The sequence below is a fragment of the Narcine bancroftii genome, chromosome 2 (assembly GCF_036971445.1).
Source record: "Narcine bancroftii isolate sNarBan1 chromosome 2, sNarBan1.hap1, whole genome shotgun sequence".
NCBI lineage: Eukaryota > Metazoa > Chordata > Chondrichthyes > Torpediniformes > Narcinidae > Narcine > Narcine bancroftii.
In genome coordinates, this window is record NC_091470.1 from 284,589,987 (window position 1) to 284,611,166 (window position 21,180).

The 21,180-nt window shown below is 38.9% G+C and overlaps 1 long non-coding RNA gene across 2 annotated transcripts in view; it reads right to left on the reverse strand.

Moving 5' to 3' along the window:
* Positions 1–20,921, reverse strand: part of LOC138752709 (uncharacterized) — a 34,199-nt gene extending 13,278 nt beyond the window's left edge. The window contains exons 1-2 of one of the 2 annotated variants that reach the window (XR_011350861.1): positions 20,856–20,913; positions 19,373–19,486 (exon numbers count right to left, since the gene is read on the reverse strand). This is a non-coding gene — a long non-coding RNA (uncharacterized lncRNA). Of the gene's footprint in view, positions 1–19,372; positions 19,487–20,855 lie in introns of both variants that reach the window. The other variant, XR_011350862.1, reaches the window with a different exon arrangement.
* Positions 20,922–21,180: the final 259 nt, after the last annotated feature.

The window sequence follows — 21,180 nt, forward strand, 5'->3', positions numbered from 1 at the left end:
AATGCGATGAGCACAGTTAACTCAAGCCTTGACAGAAGCCATTGAAGCAGAAACAAGATTATCCCTCAAGCCATGGAGAAATAAACATTTTAACAATATAATAAGAGTTTGTGTTAACACCACCGTGCAAATCTGACATTCAGAAAAAGGATGCAAGAATGATAGTTGAAGTGTTCAGTCCTCAGGAATATCTTGTGTGTTAAAAGATAGCATTAGAAGTGTATCATAAATCACTTAATTCCCAGGAGATATGCAAGAGAAATCAGAGATGGATGTAATCATTATGATATTCCAGAATTTGATCCTGTAGGGAATGTCAACACAAGATTCCATTGAACTGAGTCAAGAAGGCACAACTTCCTCAAGAAATGGATACAATATCAACAAAGCAAGTTCTTTTGAGAAGATCAAAAAGAGTCATAAAATTCTCTCTGGAGTGACTGATGTTAATCACTCTATTTTCAAAAAAGGAACTCAGTAAAAGAATGTGGTTTATGTATAATGTTTGCCCACATCCATAGTATCATTACAGAAAGTGGAATAACAAGGTGCATGTGTTACCAGTTTTCAGGGTCTCTTATTGTTTCATTCTACTTTAGTACTGCATGCATTTAGAAGAACCTTTCCCACATGCTCACACCTTCCCGCATTCACATTATAATTGAAATTTTAATTATTGTGTTTGAAATCAAATTCTTTCATGGAACTGCTCTACCAAAATAAATATCCCTCCAGGAATAGGCCTTCTGGTCCTTGACTGTCAGTGCCAGATTAAGGTATTGTGAGCCCTATAGCATATATTTTAAAGGGGTCCTAAACAACGCCAGTTGATGCATGTGCACTGAGGGGGAAGTGTGAAAGCAGCACAAGATGAGGTCAGAGGAACTGATTTTGGGCCATTACTAGTATTTCTTATTGTAAAACAAAGCTGGAGATTAGAATCCTTTAAAGCAACATCATTTCCAGCATAAAACATATTTAGATATTAATTTATTGACACCTGCGGGTCAATTATCCTTACATGGAATTTTTTTTATTTTAAAAATGGATATTCTCATTACTTGAGGCAACTCTCTCTCTTTTTCCTCTCGATGTTATGCTTCGATTGTATAAATAAAGAGCAAATGCAAGAGTTTAAATAATTAGCCATCTATGCGCTTCTACGGTCTTGCCACTGACAGTCAGGAATAGATGGAAAGATTTCTTAAGATTAACTAAGGGTTGCATTGCATTTTGAAACTGGCTAACTTGCTGCCTGCCTTGCAGCACCTTTATGGAGTTGCTCTAATTCATTGCTACTGATTCTCTTGGCATTTTCGTGGAGCCACATCGATTTAGCGATCCAGATTCCAGATGAGCTCCCTGGTCATAGTTGTAATGGACTCCGCGTCAGACCGATCTGACCTTATTGACTGAAGCCAGAAAAAATAAAGGCTGTTCACATTACCATCTAGATTATTGCACCTAATAATTAAGTGATCATTGTAAAGGGTGAGGGGTTTTGTTGTAATGACTATGAAATAATATGTTGTAATATCCGCTCAAACTCATGATTTGCTCACTACTCTTCAACATGTGAAGGAAGCGTAAGCACGAGAAAATTTTCTTTGAATTTTTTGTCTTTTTAAATACCATTATGTATCTCTTTAAAATATTTTTATATATGTTTTATATTTCTATCATACAATAAATTCTTTGTTATTCATCATTATGAAAGTTTTAATGCGAAGCTATGCAAAATGTTTAACTACCTTATCAACGAATTAAAGCTACATAAAGCAACAGCCACAGAGTTGGATTTATTGGATTAAAGAGATCAAAATTCAGACTATAATAGCTCATGCTATTATATCCTATGATCATTTGAAATTAGGATATATCAGAATAAGGAAAGAGTCATCTATAATTATAACTCATCTCCTGGAATAACCAGTCTGCAAACTTGTCTCCTGCTGCAATGAGCCTGCATCTCTTTTTGCTAAGTATTGGGAAGTGTCATGTTACCTGTTTTTTTTTTGTCTTGATATGCTCCACGTTATCCTGTTCGGTGCAAATAACTTTTCACCACTGTGTCTTCCAGATAACCAGAGACTGGCGAGACAGTATGGCAATGAGACAAAGAATCTCCCACTTTAAAACAAAACTTACTTACGGTGGCTGGTGGCTGGATCAATGTGGGATCAATGGCTGTCTTTATTACCCATAATCCCTCACGCAACTGGAACTGCTCTGCATTTCCCTAGCACTGGCAATGGCAGACCGGTTCCAGCTGCGTGGGGGAATTATGGGTAACGAAGACAGCCATTGAGCCCATATTTACAAACTGTTGGTATTAAAATTTTAATGAATCTCGAACATTCCCTTTTTCTTATAGATCTCTATAAATATTTATATGTTTAAAAGTATTGGAAAGTGAAGTACCCCTGCTGTGATTTTTTTTGTCCCTCTTCTTTTTCTTTTTATTCTTTTTCTTTAGTTATAGGAGGTTGGGGGAGAGGATGGCGATTTATAGGAGGTTTTCCATTCTTTTGTATTTCTTTACTCTCTTTTTTCTTTTTTATAACATACTACATGTATTTGGATTGAGTTTGAAATATTGTGATATGTTTGCTAAATGATTTTATATTAAATAAATTATATTAAAAAATAGAAGCCGGCCTTTGCTCCCTCATTGAACCTTCTCCGCAGACTGCTGGGGCAGCCCTGAAGCAGCCTGATCAGATGCCGGAGCGGTGCTCCGGTGAACTCCAGCATCACTGCACCCCTACTGCCACATCAGGAGTTAGATGGGGTGGGTGGGGTAGCAACAGATGGCTATGAGATACAACACACCCATAATGTGTGTTAATTAAAGGTGCTAGATGGCTAAAATTGCTAACCTTAATCTGGGTTATTAACAAAGGCTATTAGTTTGGTTTCTCATAGCCGCTGAACAAAGATGAAAATTAAAATATTTATGTTCATAACTCATTGTACTGTCATAAACAGTGGGGCCTTTAAAATGCAGAGGCCGTAGCATATATTATTTTTGCTTTTACGCTAATCTGTCTCTGTTGTCTGTAAGGAACAGCATCCTGATGTTTGTGGGTGAAGGAGAGAGCACAAGCTGAGTGGTAGTGACCTAGAGTGGCTCTGTAGAGCCTCAAGGGCAATTCATGTTCATCTTGGTTTGATAAAGAATACAGGGCAAATTACATTTCAGAAATGAATTGCAAGAGGTCAGAGCATTCACAGTGTGTCCTCCTCCAAATTCCTTCTAAAGGTAATGATTGTTACCCAATGCACATTAGGCCCCAGTTTTCATTTTTAGTTGTTTCCCTGTCTGTTTTATCTGGTGTTGGAAATGCCCTGCTGCAGTGTTTGTGGGGACATTTATTTTGTTGAGTAATATTGCATTTGCTTCTTTCACACATTGACTTCATACTGCTGAAGCAGGTGGAACTGAAACATGTAGAATCAATGTGTTATTAATTATATGATAAATGATCATTGCTACCAAGGAATTTCTCTGGAAAAATATTTTTAAAATCTTGTTTGGAATGGTGTTCATTTGGAAGAAGCTCAGCAATTTGAGAATGCTGCAAACAACGTGCCACCAAACTTCACCACTGAAAAGTTTGGTAAATACAGGCTTATTGTTTATTTAATAAACTCAATCAAGCGAAACACGGTATATATTTTTTTCATTTCCAAATTAATCCCCCTGCGGGTATCTTTAAGTCTGAGCGAATTAGTGCATTTTTAAAATGGTGTTCCAAAATCCAAAAAAAATCCAAAATCTGAAACACTTCTAGTCCCACATATTTCAGATAAAGGGTATTCAACCTGTATCAGCAAAACCCCAACCTGCAAGATCGTCAATGATGGTTTTTATACTGCAGGCATGTAACGACACAATCAAGGAATTTTCCCACTACACGGGCAGTCTGAAAAGGAATGTGCAGGAATTTTGAGTCAATTCCTGCACTGTAATTTATCCTGCAGGACCCCTACAACCTTTTGGAGGAAGCCTGCAGTGTAAATCGTGCCGGAAAAAATCGTTGACGGTTATCCACACTACTGCACATCGAACACTGGGACTGTTGCACTCAGGTACTTGCAGTCTAAAAAGGCACCCAGTGTGAACGACCACACGGGCAGTAATTATGTCAGCGATTTTCCTGATATTGCAGTCTAAAAATTGTTAATGATGACGCTTCGGTCTAATTGGTGGAAGAGCTATACTGGGCAGCAAAATAGAATAGCAGATCGAATTTAATGCAGACAAGTGGGAAGTGTTGTATTTTCAACTTCTAGTTCAAGTTTGCAGATGACATGACTGTACTTGGCCTCACCAGCAACAACGATAATCAAAGTTTCTCATAATGGTTATTTTCGAAGGACAATCCAAGGCAGGACATAGACAGTAAGTGGTAGGGCTGTAGAATGGAGGGATCTGGGAATACAGATATATAATTCCCTGAAAATGGTGTCAATAGGTAGAGTCAAATAAAGCGAGCTTTTGACTCAATGTCCTTCATAAATCAAAGTACTGAGTATAGGAATTGGGATGTTATGGTAAAATTGTATAAGACCAATGCAAGGCCAAATTTGGAGTATTTTGTGCAGTTTTGGCATCTAATTGCAGGAAAAATATCAATAAAATTGAGAGAACAGAGAAGATTTATTAAGATGTTGCTAGAACTTTGAGGAACTGAGTTACAGGGAAAGGTTAAAAAGAGACAGCAAATGATGGAGGAACTCAAATGGTTTCGTAGTGTCCATGGGAGGTAAAGATATATTACCAATGTTTCAGACCTGAGCCCTTCCTCAAGGTATTATACACAGTTATAGCATCTGTAGACTTTCTTGCTTTACTCCAAATGTTACAAGCTGTCAGAGGAAGAAGTGTGAAACAGATGCAAAAAGCAGGTAGGTGTCTCAAGAAGGATTGGGAAAGAAAGGGAGAAAAATGGGAGGGGGAGGAATCCAGACTAAAAAACAAAAGGTGTTAATTGTATATGAAAAGAGGAAAGGTGAGAATTAATTATGGCTCTGTGATAGGGGACAGAGAAAAAAGGGGAGAGGCAGAACTAGAGGGGAAAAAGAAGAGGAGGGGGTTCTTAACGGGAACCAGAGATGTTGATGTTAAAGCCATCTGGATGGAGGGTGTTCAGATGGAAGATGAGGTGTTGTTCCTCCAATATGCAGGTCATCTCAATCTGAAAATGCATGAGACCATGAACAGACATGCCAGCAAAGAATGAGTCGATGAATTGAAATGGGTTGCCACTAGGCAATCCACACTATTGCTGCAGACAGAGCCAAGGTGTTCAATGAATATCTTAGTCTGTGCCCAATCTCTCCGATGTAGAGGATGCCACAACAGGAGCCCCAGATTTGGCTGCCTTTATGTTGGGTATGTGGAGAAATCCATGTCATGAACATACACAGGCAAGGCCCTGCAAATCTTCCTCCAATACATCGATGACTACTTTGGTGCTGCCACATGCATCTATGATGAGCTCGTCAAATTTGCTGCTAACTTCTTCAAATTCCTGACCTCAAATTCACTTGTTCCATCTCTAGCAATACCTTCCCTTTTCTTGATCTCTCTGTCTCCATCTCGGGGAGACATCAGTCATCTTCTACATATCCACCAACTCACATAGCTAGCTCAACAACACCTCTTCACACCCTGTCTGCTTCAATTCCTTTCTCTCAATTTATCCATCATTATCACATCTGTTCCTAGCAGGAGGTCTTCCATGCTAGATGATCAGAGATGTCCTCCTTCTTCAAACTACATGGCTTTCTCTCTACCACCATCAACTTGGCCCTCACCCCCATACTCTCCATTACTCACATATCTTCCCTGGCTCCCTCCACCCCCAGCCACAACAAAGACTGGATTCCCTTTGTCCTCATCTCCAAACCCTCCAGCCTCTGAGTCCAAAATATCCAACATATCTTCCTCTGTCATTTCTGCCACTACCATGTGGTTCCACTAGCATACACATATTCCCTTCTCTCCCCTCTTTTTCTTCCAGAGGGATTGGTCCCTCCATGAATCCCTCATCCATTTCCCTCCCCACCAATCATCCCATTGATACCTACCCTACCATATGAGATGGACACACCTCCTCCCTCATCACCATTTGGAGCCCTTGTTAATCTGCTGGGGTCTTCTACTGCAGCCGGTGCTCCTGTGGTGGTTTCCTCTACATCAGAGAGATTGTGCGCAGACTGGGAGATCATTTTGTTGAGCATCTTGGCAATAGCAAGGATTTCCCAGTGGCCACCTATTTCAATTTTCCATCCCATTCCCTTGCTGACATGTTTGTCCATGTTATTATGCACTGCAAGACTGAGACCACCTGCAAATTGGCTGATGATGGTTTTGACTGGACTCTGAGTGGCACTGGGGTCTGCGGCAGCACTGGAGGCAATTCCACAGTCTCTTTTGCTTCTCTTACTCTGATTGTAAGAGGTGCTTCAGGGAATTTTGCCAATGGCAAATCTGTCTACTTTAAGCCAGACTAAAGCAAATTCTGTGTAGTATTGTACTGTTTTTATTACATGTCAATAAAGGAATCTTGAAATTGGAGGAACAATGCCTCATCTTCCAACTGGACACCCTCCAATTGGATGGAATTAGCATCCATCTCCAGTTCCTGTTAACCCCACCCCCCCCCATCTGCATCACCAACTCCTTTCCTCTAGTTCTGTCTGTCTGTCTGTCTCTCTCCCCCACCCCCACCCCACCTTTTCCCTCTGTCTCCTTTCACAGAACCAAAATCAATGTTCATCTTTTCTTAACATATCCAATTAACACCTTTGTTTGATGGTCTGGACTCCTCTTCCTCACAATCTTCCCCTTTCTCTCCCAGTCTTTATTGAGACAACTGCCTGCTATTTGCTTATACCTTGAAGAAGGAATGAGGCCTGAAATTTTGGTATATATCTTTACCCCCTATAGATGCTGTGAGGCTGACTGAGTTCCTCCAGCATTAAATATATGTTTATTCTACAATCACACCATCTCCAAATTTCTGTGTTTCACCACAGGGAAAGATTAAACAGATTAGGATGGTGGTTCTGAACTAGTGGACCATGGCCCACTGGTGGGCAAAAGGTTGGTCCTATGTCTGTTCTTTTAAAATGTAAAATAAAATACTTTAAATGAGATAAAGATGTGTTTCATACAGAGCTGCCTTTGACTTGAAAATATTGCTGTCATTGCAACTAGTGGGTCATGGCATGTAAGGTCAGAAGTCAGGTGGGTCTTAAACTAAAAAAAGCTGAGTACCACTCAGTTAGAACAATTCCCTGGAGCATAGAAGAATGAGGGGAGCACAGAAGAATGAGGGGAGCATAGAAGAATGATGGGTATAGATAGAGTAAATGCAAGTAGCCCTTTTCCACTGAGGTTAGGTGAGATGCAAACCAGAGGACTTGGGTTAAGGGTGAAAGGGGAGAAGTTTAGAGGGAACTTTTGGGGTAATTTTTTCACACATAGAATGGTGGAAGTATGGAATGAGATATCAGCTGAAATGGAGAATGCAGGTTCAGTCTTAACATTTAGGGAACATTTGGACAAGAACATGGGTGGGAGTGATAATGGAGGGTTGTGGAATAGGTGCAGTCAGTGGAACCAGACAGAATAATAGTTCAAAACAGACTAGAAGGGCCAAAGGGTCTGTTTTCTGTGCTGCAAAGTTCTATGGAAATATGGATATTTCACTGGTCCCCTGTAAAGGAGACCATGCAAAAAAAAGACAACCAATGACAAGAAATCTACTTTAAACCTCATCATATGATCGTAGACAGCTGCAGTGTGGTGAAATGCAAGTACTGTGGTACTGCTACTGATAACAACACATACTACTTGGCCACAGGAAGTCTTTCTGTATCAAAGACATAATGAGACATACACCACTGTTACACTATGCTTTCATCAGAATGACAAAGTGGATCATAAAATATCATACAAATGATTAAATTGCTTAAACCAAATAAAGGAAATAAAGGAAATTTTACCCCAATGGGGGAATGCCAGTTTTGCCATGAGCAATTTGATCAAAAGTGAAGACGTTTTTATATCCACACCTGAAGGTGCATGGCTACAGAAGAAACCAGTAACACAATGATTAGTGACTATCTTTAGAGAAGCTCACATCATCAATATAATTATGATTTGAACTGAGTAAATGTATGGATTAAAAAGTGCATCCTGTAGGATTACGTAAATTAAATAAGTCAGATTCAAGCAATCTTTAACCCACAAGTGCTATTGTCGTATAACTGCGAATTAATAACCCCTGAGCCGTGTATTTCTCATTCATTGGACACAATAAATAGCTCCAAAAGAGAGATTCACAAAAGCAATATTCAAGACAATAAGATTTTCCAAAATTCCCTCAAACAGGTAGTGTTGTATATTTATAGGAGTCGATTCTGTGAATATAATTTACAGAGAATCCTTCTGAGCTCCCCATCTAAAATTACGGGGAATTAAATGTTCCACAGCAGGGGCATGGATTTGTAAAACTTAACCCAAATGCATTTTTTAAATGTGTGCTATAAACACTTTTATAGTTCCAAACGATCTGAGGCCGATGCCGTGCGAACAATCTGCAGAGTTGACTCTTCATGTTCTTCACCATTTGAGAATGTAATCTTTTCAATGGATTGGTTTACTGATGTGGTTGCATAACTTAACTGTTACTGCATCCAGTTTCAGAACCCAGCAATGGGGTTTTAATTCCCATTTGACAGTGCTTTCAGTTGTCTTAAGTTCTGAAATTCTCTTTCTGTTACCATTCCAGCTGCCTTTCTCTCATTCTTAAACCTCCCTTCTTCCTGACAAGCTATCCTTTGGTTACATACAATCCTGTGGGAATTGAGGCTGTAAATCCTCCATAGCAATCTTGACATAGATGCCAGGAAGATGTTTAAAGCATCCTAATCCATGCTGAATGTTACTCTTGAACAATGGGAAGTTGGAAGGGCTCAACAGCATCCTCAGAGAGAAATGTATCATCAATATTTCTAATGGGAACCATTAGAAATGGTGAAAGCAGGATTGATAGTTGGATAGTCTCCCAGGGCTAAGGAACACCTTTCCCTTGGTGGTTATCTTGCCATTTAAAGATGGTATATAAATGCAAATTTCTGAAGTTCTAGGAGACAGTACATGTAACAGCAGATTTGAATCACATTACAAAATACATTGCTCAAATTTACTGTGCCTCTTCTTTTACCCTAGGTTGTCTTCAGATGTCAAAGATAACACCCTTAGCTTGGGCACAGGTCCATATTGTGGAGTAAATGCCTGAAGTCAGACATTCCGGTGTCAATTGCCTGGTGAAGCAAACATTTATTCGATAGACTGCATAAAGGGCAACTGATCCAACTAATCTCTACTTTGAAATTTGAACTAAAACAAAGAAATGGCAATAAATAAAGCTGTCGATCAACAACTGGAATCAAAGACAATTTAACTGCACCTGATGCAATGTTTATTTCTGCGAAATGAGAGAAGACAGGTACAAAGAGTGCTCACCTTCAACCAGTGATACAGCTAATAGCGTTCACCTGTGACACTTGCTAAATAATCCTCCTCGTTAGCGGTGGTTCTTTTTACTATGAAATGGCATCTGCACGGAGTTTGGGAATGCAGGTTTCACTTTAAAGAGTTGCAGACATTTGAACCATACTTGTAAACTATTAGGACTGCTGTTAGAAAATTTTAAAAATAAATCTAATCCTTGTTCCGTGTACAATAAGTTCTCCCGAAGAAGGGCACAAATTGAAGGATGTTCCCATCAAACCACCCACAGTAACTCGAACAGCAGCACACACTGAAAATGACATAGAAATGCATGAGCAGAACCCACGTCATTAGTAGTGGTTACTTATTGACACTATCTGCAGGATAACCACAAAGTTAATGGCAGTGTTAGAGGCTGACGGGAGATCTGAGAGAAGTTTATAAAGTTATGAGAGATAATAGATAGGGTAAACAGTCCAAATAATTTTCACCAGAGAGAAGTGTCAAGTACTCGATGACTTAGAGAAGCATAGTTTTCTCAGCAATAATCAGCATGGCTTACGAGCCTAATTGAGATTTTTGAGGAAGTAACAAAATAAATTGTGAACGGTAGGTTGGTAAATGTGGTGCATATAGATTTTACTAAGGCATTTGACAAGCTCCCTCATGGGAGACTAATTCAGAAAGTCATGAGGCATGGGATCCTTGGAAACTTGGCTGTGGGTATGGAATTGATTGTTGACTTCAGAGGGTGAAAATCAGGAGAACACGAACCAGTCCTCATCGAGGGGTCAGCAGTGGAAAGGGATAAGAACTTCAAATTCCTGGGTGTCAACATCTCTGTCCTGGAACCTCCATATCAATGCATTCATAAAGACTCGCAGGCCGCTATTCTTCGTGAGGAGTTTCAGGAGGTTTGGTGAGTCGCCAAAGACTTTCAAATTTCTACAGGTGTACTGTGGAGAGCATTCTGACTGGTTGCATCACTGTCTGGTATGGAGGTGTCAATGCACAATGACTACATAGAGTTATGAACTCAGTCAGTACAATCGTGGGCATCAGTCTTCATTCCATTAACAAGAGGTGGGTCTTAAGAAAGCAGCCTCTATTCTCACCACTCGGGCCATGCCTTCTTACACTGCTACCATCAGGAAGGAGGTGCAGGAGCCTGAAGACGATCACTTAGCAGTAGAAAACAGCTTCTTCCCCTCTGCCATCAGATTTCTGAATGGAAAATGGATCACAGATACTAACTCATTTTCTTATCTTTTGCACTAATTGATTTATTTTTCAATGTAATTTTTAGCAGTATTTTCACCTGTAATACTGCTGCAAATCAATGAATTTTGTGACATGTTCATGACAATAAATTCTGATTTTGACTCTGGATTCAGAATTAGGTTGCCTGCAGAAAGCAGAGGGTTGTTATAGATGGAAAATATTCTGCTTAGAGGTCAGTGATTAGTGGAGTAAACCATATAACCATTTACGGAGCGGAAACAGGCCATGTTGGCCTTTCGAGTCCGCACCGGTTCACTGATTTTGTGCGCGTTCTGCAGGAATATATTCTGAGACCCCCCCTGATCTTTGTTATTTTTATAACTGAGCTGAACAATGAGGTAGAGAGATAGGTCAGTACGTTTGCAGATGACACTAAGGTTGAAGGTGTTGTGGATAGTGTAGAATGTTGTAGCTTACAACAGGACATAGACAGGATGCAAAGTTGGGTAAGAGTGGCAGATGGAGTTCAATTTAGTTAAGTGTGAAGTGATGCATTTTGGAAGATCGAACTTGAAAGTGGAGTACGTGGTTAATGGCAGAATTCTTAACAGTGAAGAAGAATAGAGACACCTTGTGCTCCAAATCCATAGATATCTCAAAGTTGATTGGGTAGTCAAGAAACCCTTCATTAGTCAGGGCATTGCATTCAAGAGCAATGACAGAACATTGCAGCTCTAAAATCTCTGGTTAGATCACACTTGTTCAGTTCTTGTCACCTCATTACAATAAGGATGTAGAAGCCATGGAGATGGTACAGAGGATATTTACCAGGATGTTGCCTGGATTGGAGAACATGTCCTATGAGGGATGATTAACATAACTAAGGGGTTTTCTCTTTAGAGCGAAGAAAGATAAAAGGTTTCTTAATCGGTCTACATGGATAGAGAGTCATAGATAAGGTGGTCAGCCAGAATCTTTTTCCTGGGGTGACAATAGAAAATATCAGAGGACATCTGTTTAATGTCAGAGGAGGAAAGTTCAGGGGAGATGTCAAGGGTAAAGTTTTAACACCGGGAATATTGGGTGCTTGGGATGCATTTCCAGGGCTGGTGGTAGAGGCTGATAACATAGGGACATTCAAAAGACTCTTAGACCAATACATAGATGTAAGAAAAATAGAGGGTTATACAGGTAGATGCAATATAGGGAAGGTTTACTGTAGATCGTTGATTAGATTTAAAAATATATGTCAACACAACCGTGGGCCAAGGGCCTGTGCAGTGCTGTAACATTCTATGCTCTATAACATATGTTTAAGATAAGACGGGGAGAGTTTAAAATAGCTGTACAAGGGCACTTTTTTTTTACATAGAGTATGGTAGCTACTTGGAATGGGGTGCCAGGAGAAGTTGTGACAGCAGACATGCTAATAGCATTTAAGGGGCTTTTATATAGACACATGAATATGCAAAGAACAAAAGAAAATAATCTTGTACATGAAGAAGAGATTTAGTTTAATTTTTCATTGTGTTTGGTGAAGACAACATTGGCTATTGGGCCTGTTCTTTGCTGTACTGTTCTATGTTCAATGTAAGGAGATACCAGGTTGAAGTTCTGACCATCATGCTTAACCATTTAGTCCCTCATGACCTGGTGAGGTTAGGATCTGGTATTGCATTAGGATTATATATCCAGTGATATCTTGCTTTCAACCTGTCAGGAAATTGGCTGAAAAGAGTCAGGAGGAGAGGAAGGATGTAAGGTATAGCAAAATGGTGATCCAGGCCATCTCATCTCATCTGGGGTGTTACATGTTTCTGCTGGTTATTGGATGAATCATCTCCAAGCTATTACCATCTACATGCCTGTAGATTTCATCAGTTCCTTTTCATAGGAGAAAGATGAGCATCAATAGGCTTGCATTAAATGAACAGTACTCCTTTTGAGGAGTAATTGAATTTCTGGACCTACGTTTCTTGCAGGTAAAATGAATGGTCTTCTTTGAACTTAGTTGTCAAGTATCTTCTGTCGCTGAGATTTGTTTTACTGCCATCACTCCAAAATTAAATGTTATCTTTATTAATTTTCTCTCATTCTTATGACCAGAGCATATCTACAACATGCAAATGATCTGAAATCAAAATAGGTCACCAGCTTTCTGTGTTTACACAGTCTCTTACTTTCCTTTGGCCCTGAGAGGAACTCAAGAGAACTTGAGCACCTACCGCAGCTTGAATTTTGGGTTACAGATTTGGCTATTATACTTACATATTACAAAACATACTTCACATTGAAATGTTTATTGATTTATTTCTTTGCAGTATTATTCAGTACAGTTTAACAAGCCATTGCCTGAATATGAAGCTGCAAATGTTGCCATATCTAAAGTGGAAAAACGGGCAGATTACTCACAAGCATTTGGCAAATCAACAAACATATGGATAGACATGTACATACACAAACACATCAAAAATACATGTTGTAGCCATTCAGCACCCATGCTGACATGCACACATGTATCAATTTGTTTACAGATGCGCGCAAGCAAACACACACACACACACACACACACACACACACACACACACACACACACACACACACACACACACACACACACACACACACACACACACAGCTGTAACACACATCTGTTATGTAGCTAATTGTTTTCAAAGTGGAGATAAATAAAAATGTTATCTCTCATTGCAGCTCATCTCTCTAAAATTCCTTATAGCAATAAAAACTAAAAATACCAATTTGGATTTTTAGGCTACAAAATGAAAGGAGATCAAAACAATTGGTCAGACTTCCTTATTTACATATAATATGCATTTATGGTAATATAATATTTCCATTTTGTAATTAGAGCCATTCTGTAAATCTAATTTAATGTATTTAAAATCACTTCATTTCAATGTTAACTACTTGAGTCCTATCCTATCAAAAACAATTTGGCCTCATAGAAATGAAGTTATTTCATACCCATACTTCGTCAAAATATTTTTGTACTTGATGACCATATATGAAAACGCTAACAATGTCCACTCTTGTACGACCAAATTCAATTTTTATCAATAGCCCAAAACATTTCAAGATATATAGGATCCAAATCTCAGAGAATTCAGTTGTCTCTCTCAATCCTATCATTTGATAAAACTTCCAATCTGAGAATATTGATTTATTTACAGTGCAGGTTCATCAAGTGAACCAAATAACACCTTCCCTTTGTCCAACAGCCACTACCATTCTTGCTCTGTCAGTAGTATTACCATCCTTACTCTATATGCATCTGGCCAGGCTTCCTGAGATGAAGGGAAAAAAAAACTCATCAAATAAATATTTTCTTTTCAAAATATAAATGTTCATTGAAAAGTTAACTAATTTGTTGTGAAACAGAAATTAAAGCAAACCTTAACAGAAATAAAATTAATCTTTGATGTGATTCCTGACCAGAGAATGTGACTATTTTTTGATATTTTGCTTGATACAGTATCATGCAGATTAGTTTTAAGATAACTGTCAAACCCTTTATATAGTTATGTAGAAGTTACATCATCCCACGGGTACAACCCATTTGCAGAGTGTTTGATATGGTGATAAGGAGGATAGAAGGAACAGTTCTATTAGCTGATCCAAAATCAAATCTTGGTGATTGCACAGGAACTATCTCACATTGAGGTTTAAATCAGGATTTTTTTAATGTCACATTTGAATTAGTATTCTGTTGCAAAAATAAATCAGCCAGCACTGTGTGGTCAGACGGCGTGAAGAAATAAATGTGTATTTCTCATTAATAAAAAATAAGCATCACTGAAAAGAGTATGTTATCCATTCACCAAGATGTGTGAAAATATTTACTCCTCAAAAGATGTGCAAAGATGGAGGGAGGAGTGACGTGATGGAGTAGTGGCCGGACGGTGAACTCCAGCCCTCTCCAGAAAAGTCGGGAAAAACAAAGGAAAACACAAAGGCACAGAAATAAAAGTTACAGAAAAGTGAGTATAAAGGTGGAAAGAAGATGGCGACAAAAAAAGAAAAATCGAAAGCAACGGTAAGAAGAGAGGAAGAGAAGACAAAGGAGGAAAAAGGTGAAGGCCTTACCTGTCCGAAGAGGCCCGCTGCGGAGAGAGAAACCCGCTCCCTCAGGTCGGTAAATAATGGACTACAAAAATGGCTCGCTGAGCCGAGTAAAAGTGCGCAACCGCGCATGCGCGAGGAGTCGCGCATGCGCGATGCGCATGAAAAAAAACACACCAACGGGAGGGGGGACCAGCTGGGGAGTCGATCTCCACAGCCGGCAACGACAGCTGCAGAACACCTGCAGCAAGAAGAGACCACAGAAGACAATGGAAACAAGAAAGAAGAGAAGGAAAGGGCAACAAAGAAACAACAGATGGCCAACCCAGAGGAAGAAGAAGAGGAAGAGGAAGAGTACAGTGAAATAGAAGAAGAAAAGAAAGGCAAGATAAAGAAGGTACTTTCTCTTATTAAAGGATTCATGGAGTCATTTAAAGAATGGCAAACACAGGAATTTAATGATTTAAGAAAAAGAATAAACAACACAGAAGAGAAAATGAATAAAATAGAGATGACCTTAACAGAAATGGGAAAGAAAATGGACAAGATGGAAGAGTGGGCAGTAGCAGCAGAAATGGAGGTAGAAGACTTAAAAAAGAAATTGGAGGAATCTAATAAAAAAACTAAAGAGACACAAGAACTACTAGCTCAAAAAATAGATACAATGGAAAATTATAACAGAAGAAATAACATAAAGATAGTGGGCCTTAAGGAAGATGAAGAAGGCAAGAATATGAGGGAGTTTATAAAAGAGTGGATCCCTAAGACCCTAGGATGTCCAGAACTACAGCAAGAAATGGAAATAGAAAGGGCACATAGAGTATTGGCCTCTAAACCACAACCACAACAAAAACCAAGATCTATTGTAGTAAAATTCCTAAGATATACTACAAGAGAAAAGGTACTGGAGAAGACAATGGAAAAAGGAAGAGAGGGCAACAAACCACTGGAGTATAAAGGGCAAAAAATCTTCATTTATCCAGATATAAGTTTTGAACTCCTAAAGAAGAGAAAAGAGTTCAATACAGCAAAGGCGATTTTATGGAAGAAAGGGTATAAATTTATACTAAAGCATCCAGCGGTATTGAAAATATTTATTCCAGGACAACAAAACAGACTATTCTCGGATCCAGAAGAAGCACGAAAATTTGCAGAACAATTACAAAAATAGACTGAGGGAGGAAGACGGGTAATGAGAGTAAAAATGATCACGATTGATATGTATGCGGGTAAAGAGGTATAAGAGTGAATAGAGACAATGTGCATACGTGAATGTATCTGTACTTAGAGGAAAATATAGATAGTATAGACAAGAATTAATAAGGGAAGGTAATGGAATAGAGAGAATAAGGAGGGAATTAAAAGAGTGACCTTTGTGACATATGAAAAGTGAAATCTTTTCTGGGGGGGCGGGGTGGGGGGAAATAGCGGTCACTGCAAAATCAGTTGACGCTTGCGAGTGGATTCGCAAATCCAAATGGAGAGGGGAGATGTGGTTGTCCGACAAGGGATAAAGGACAACTCAGGAGGGGAAGGGGAGATTGGGGATAAATAAGATAGAAATAGGAGAATAAGGAAAATGTTGGATGTTGTAGGAATGTTGTCTTATAAAGAGTTGAAAATAAGAAAACAGAAATGGAAAAGGAGGAAAGGTAATGATGGAAAAACGGAAAGAGAAGATAAACAAAATATAAAAGGGCTACGCTGAACTATATGACTTTAAATATTAATGGAATACATAACCAAATTAAAAGGAAGAAACTACTAAATTTAAATGAATAAATGTATTCCATTAGAAAAAATAACATATAGGTTAAGAAATAATATTGAAATATTCGAACAAGTATGGGAGCCTTACATTAAATACAATAGCGAAAACCTACCGGGGACAAACATTACCTAAGTTGATGGAAGGAGAAGGAAAGAAAAGAATGGACTCAGTAGAATTTCTGGTGTATTTTTGTTGAATGACAACATTGTCTGACTGGCTTAATGCAACCTAGATTGTATACCTAAAATGGATGAGAGGGGGGGGTGGGGGGGTGGCTTGGGAGGAGGGGGGGGGAGAAAAAGTCACTGTATATGTGTGAAAAAGAAATAGTGTATATCATGGCTAATGTGATTTATGGTGTGAAAAAAAAAAAGATGAGCAAAGATGGAGCATTTATGACATGGGGTAGAATCAACTTGGCTTGATCTCACTAGACATCAGTGGGAACCTCCTCTCACCTGTCTGCTTAGGAGATTGTTCAGAACAAATGGTTCCACTGCAAGTGAAAACCAACCACTGTGTATGAGTGGTGCCTGCAGGAAAGCTTCTATAACAATCTCAGATTTCTCCCACGTGGAGAAAAAAAATGACTCTTTATTTTCCATCTCCAAATAAATAACCCATCCAGAATGTAATATTCCACAGCAAAAGAAGCTGTGTGCCAATATGTATTCAGTGCAATCTTTATGCAGTGTGATCATTCTTATTTATTTTTAAAATGTCATTCAGGGTTACATATATCCACTACATTAGATGAAGAAATAGAGTGGAAATTAAATTGTGCATGAAATCAGGCTCCAAAATGGTGCTACATGGGGACTATGCAATTTTTTTCTGGAAATAGAAAGGTACCAACAGATGGGTTGAAACATGGGGAAATATCTCTCTTCGCAAATAATACAAGGTTTCAAATAGTTATCAGACTCTTTGGATTTATGTTTTAGGTGTGGACAGGAAATTGGTACATTTTTGCATTCTAACCCTTTTGGTTGGAAATAAGTAAATTATTGGAACGATTATTGGGGATTAAATTCCCGCAGGATCCAATGTTATTTTCATTGAGTGATATTAAGGGTGTTAAACCTAAACTGAAGTTGAATATGTATCAAAAAGAAGTTAGCTCAAATTGGCTTAGCAATAGCAAGAAAATGTATCACCATAACTTGGAAGTGTGTCACGGATCTGGGTATAGAAAGATGGCATGCTGAAGTCTGGAGTTGTATACCACTTGAGACAAATATATATTTTGGAAGATATTGGAGCCATTATTTACAAAATATAGGTGTTAATATTTAATTGACATTCTGACATTCCCTTTCTCCTTAAGGTCTCAGTATACAAGAAACTTTTAAGGGTCTCTTGTCCCTTTCTTACTCTTTTTTTCTTCTTTTCTTTCCTTGTAAGGACATAGAAAAGGGAGGGTGCGGTATATAGTGAGGTTTTCTTATCTTTTCTTTTTATATGCCATATGTATTTGTATTGAATTGAATTATTTTTCATTAAGTGCTTTATTTGTGTGGTTTTCAATCTATAAATAATTTTTTTTCAATGTTTAAACTAATTAAGAGGCAGTATTCACATTAACCCGCAATACGTTTGGTTACTGCATACACAAAATTGACAAGTCTGTACTGTTTAACATCATGGTTTGATCTCTTAAAGCAGTGCTGCTCAGCTCTAACTAAACCTGCAATTTATTGATCAGCTTGAGACAAACTGATTGGAGAAGTGATGAGAGAGAATTAGAGGTTGCCACCCCAATTTTCCAACACTGTGATCAAGATTTTGGTCAAAGGCAAGGACACCCAGAGAGAAGATGATTATCTTCAGAAACACCACTTTGCTACCTCAAGCAAAAATATAGACTTTACGTGATAAGGCATTTATTCCATTAATGTAGCAAAATCCACAACAAATATACAAACAATGCTATTTGTCTTCAAGCAGCATTCTGTAGATGCTATGGTGCTGCTTTTTGGTAGGATCTCAGAATCAAAATCAAGATTTATTGTCATGAACAAGTCATGAAATTCCATGTTTTGTGGCAGCATCATATTATAACCATACATATTATTTTAAAAATTAAAATAATAGTGCACGGAAGTAAGGTAGTGTCTTTGGTCCACTGATTATTCAGGAATCTGATGGCATGGATTGCTCCACAAGGCCCACAAACAGACAGGCGTAGCTGGAACCCATGAGGGTACCCATGGCCACTCCTTTGATTTGGAGGAAGTGGGATAAGTTAAAGGAGAAGTTATTTAGAGTGAGGACAAGTTCAGCCAGGCAGAGAAGGGTGGTGGTAGAGGGTGACTGGTTGGGCCTTTGTTCCAGGAAGAAGTTAAGTGCTTTATCTTCTGAATGGGAGATGGAGGTATTGCTTTCAGACCTTGTGTGTGTGTGTGTGTGTGTGTGTGTGTGTGTGTGGGGGGGGGGGGGGCGTAGCTGCTGCCTGTGGATGGTCTGCTGCCTTCTGCTTTAATGCTTTAATGGTAATATGTGCATAATACAGGCAATGAGCATGAGTCTTGGAGCAAGGTAATACAAGGTTTTCATGAAGCTAACAAACACTCAGCCCAAGTGCAGATCGAAAGTTTGTTGGTCAGTGAATGATAAGAGTGTGCTATCTTGAACAGAGTAAGATTTGTGGGGCTATTTGTTTGACGTGTCAATTTAAGATGCGTCCATTGACTTTTACAATGTGAGATTGCTGAATTTCAACACTATTTTCAACTTCAGAGCTTAACTCCTGGAACTCATCTCTGTACCTGTCTCCTGCCATTGCTCTTTGCAAGTACTGTTGCCTGCTTGTGGTGAGTGAGGCCTTCTCCTCTGTTTTTCCTCTGACATGGCTTCCAGTAGAGCAAGTGGAATATGCTCATCTGTCCATGGGAAAATCACAATGAACTCCTCAATGACTTGCATCACCTCCTATGGTCAGAGAATACCTATCCTTAATACTATGCAATATAGTATTAACCTTAAAGTTGGTTCTAACCACTTTAAAATCCAAGCTCCTTGATGATGCAATAAGGCAGCCAATATGTGGTTACTGGTGGCTAGACACTGAAAATTGGGCAAGCAGCGTGTTTCTTGTAGGGTCTGCATGTTATATTGTGCACCAGATTTCAAGTACTATATCCCTTAGCCAGTACTCCTGATTTTGTAATTGCACTCCAAACATTCTGAAATAAAACCAGACCAATGTGTCTCTGTGTAATATGAAAGTTTTAATGCTGTATTAGTATTTGCAAGAAAAGTAATTTTCTTTTATCATTATAAACAATTCATATAAATTCATCAAATTATAGAAGCAGGTTCCCTGTGCCTTTTGAATAATTCATTTATCTTTACGATAAGAATTATTTGGTAGCAAAGGAGGGGAGGGGGGTGATGTTGTGTATTAGTGTGAGCCACAAACTCAGAGTGCATTATTATTTATAATCTCTTCAAATGAAAAATGAAAAAAGTAGGCCAGCATATCTGGAAACAATCCAGATATCTGAACCAGGCATCATTAAGTCTTCAATATAAAATATCAAAGCTTAAGCTGTATTATGAAAAGTCATTTCATCTTACATAGAGTTAAGACATTATGGCATGGATATGAAATGCATCTAAAAATTGAAAGGTGCCAGTCAGCTCTTGCCAAAGCTTCATAACTTAAGCTGCTAATGTTTGTTTCTGTACAAAAATCTGTTATCGGAGAATAGCAGCAGGAGCAAACTGCCTTCATTCCATCAGATTTCGTAGTTCTGTTAAAGTATGCATGCGCTAACACAAACAGATATTTTACACATTGATAAACAAACTAAAAGTGGTTTGTTTTCTTAATCCTTTTGTGAACATTAGCTTTTAGCACTTAGGGATTCATAGTCAGAGCTCCAGAGTCTTAAAATTCAATTCCCCAGAGTAAGATTTCAAACCTTCAGGTGCTGAAATAATTTCAACATGACATTATCTGTGCACTTTACTATTTGAAGGATGTTGAGGGGTGCATAAATGATGCCAATGTACAATGCCTTTAGATCTAATTGCTGCCAGTTTTACCTCAATTCTCAAAATGATGCAAATAAAAACAGAGGGGTCAGGAAGCATTTGTGGAGTTAATATTCCACATTGGAACTAATACTGCTGCTTTAGATCCCACAGCTGAATTCCTATTAAGATTGAAACCCAACAGCACTATTTATTAGAGTCATTAAAGTCATTTACACTGCCATGTAAAATGGAGATTTCTGGGAAATTTACCTGGGAATCCTCCCGTTAGGGCTGCAGACCCGGGTTATTTCCTTGGATCACCCTCTCCCTGTGGTGTGAATTGGCAAATGACCGAGCAGGGGAAGCATTGTGATGTCAGCACTTGTGTGCTCTGTCACATAGGTGATTAAAATAAAGAATCATACCACAGAAATGCTGACAACACCTCGCCGTTTCGGGGTCGCACTGTCACTTCATGGCGGTGGCTCAACGTGGGATCAATGGCCATCCTCATTACCCATAATTCCCCACGCAGCTGGAACTGCTCTGCATTTGATGCGACATGCCAAAGCGGTCCCTAAGCAGTGGGGGCGGG